This window comes from Schistocerca serialis, chromosome 3 (assembly GCF_023864345.2).
Source record: "Schistocerca serialis cubense isolate TAMUIC-IGC-003099 chromosome 3, iqSchSeri2.2, whole genome shotgun sequence".
Taxonomy (NCBI): domain Eukaryota; kingdom Metazoa; phylum Arthropoda; class Insecta; order Orthoptera; family Acrididae; genus Schistocerca; species Schistocerca serialis.
This window is the reverse complement of record NC_064640.1, coordinates 1,003,738,891-1,003,740,189: the sequence shown is the minus strand read 5'-3', so window position 1 is coordinate 1,003,740,189 and position 1,299 is coordinate 1,003,738,891. Positions and strand designations below refer to the sequence as shown.

At 47.8% G+C, this 1,299-nt stretch overlaps 1 non-coding gene across 1 annotated transcript; it reads left to right on the top strand.

Moving 5' to 3' along the window:
- Positions 1 to 1,019: 1,019 nt before the first annotated feature.
- Positions 1,020 to 1,094, top strand: Trnai-uau (transfer RNA isoleucine (anticodon UAU)). Its single transcript has one exon. It is a non-coding gene; the product is annotated as a tRNA-Ile (tRNA).
- Positions 1,095 to 1,299: the final 205 nt, after the last annotated feature.

Genomic DNA, 1,299 nt, shown 5'->3' with positions numbered 1-1,299 from the left:
AGGCAGGATTCGAACCTGCGACCGTAGCAGTCGCGCGGCTCCGGACTGAGCGCCTAGAACCGCTAGACCACCGCGGCCGGCTTCAATCATTGTGGATGATTGAGTTTTTTTCTCTGTAATCCCTGTTTGATTAGCTTTAATAACAAATCCCTTGTCGTATTTTTGTGTGAGGGCTGCAGTGTGGGGTCCGATATTTTGGTGCTTCATCAACGATTTTCTGCAGTGAAGCTCTTCCACTCTCGGACACATATCTGGTGATTTTTCTCTGACGAAACCGATGTCTTCGTTTGAAGCACACGACCCATGAGTCGGAAGCTTAAAAATTCAAATCAAGACATTGGCTAGCAGCAGCAAGGGCTCGTTGCAGCAAATTTCACGTCGTCACTCGCTGACTGTATTGGCGACATTCTATGAAACGATCATACATCCACGAGTCAATTGTTTTAAGTTGTTCATTCGGCGTTTAATCTTGTTTCATTTGTCCTTCAAACATTTTCAGATCTTTCATATTTTTGCGGAATAACGCTCTCCTTCAAAGAAGAGTGGCCAAACTGCATCTTGGTTATTCAAATAACGCACAGGAGAGCAGCCGGGTGACGTTGTCGACAACAGCCAATATTTCGACAGGAGCGCACCCTGCCATTTTAAAGGCAAAACTACGACGCCACCCGTTGTAACATCATAGATTAAGGGTCGACCTGCGACAGCAATCTCACAACTTGCGTACTGGGCGCTAGACGCCGCCGCTAGCGCTAAAAGTGCATTGCGATAGCAGGCGCGCGTGTTGCGTCATATATACTTAAAATATGGCTTCCCGGCCATTGACCTTCTTGTGCGAATGCACACGCTATGCCCGAACTCGTACGGGACTTGGTAGATTAATCTGCCACGAGTAATGAGTATGATGGGCAAACATCTATTAGGCGCACTACGAATGTATTGGTGTGGACATGTTGGGAATGTGGATCTCAACGGGGAGCGTGCAAGGGATAAGTCCCTGCAGACGCACTATCCTCTGTGCCCGCGGTGGCTCAGATGGATAGAGCGTCTGCCATATAAGCAGGAGATCCCGGGTTCGAGTCCCGGTCGGGGCACACATTTTCAACATGTCCGCAATGAAGTACATAAACGCCTGTTTGCAGCTAGGGTGTCCATTTAATTATCATTTCATTTCTAGCAAAGCTGCATGGTCATCCACGGTAAATGTTCTTTCGGGAACAGATACTACCGTCATATATACTTAAAATATGGCTTCCCGGCCATTGACCTTCTTGTGCGAACGCACACGCTATGCCCGAA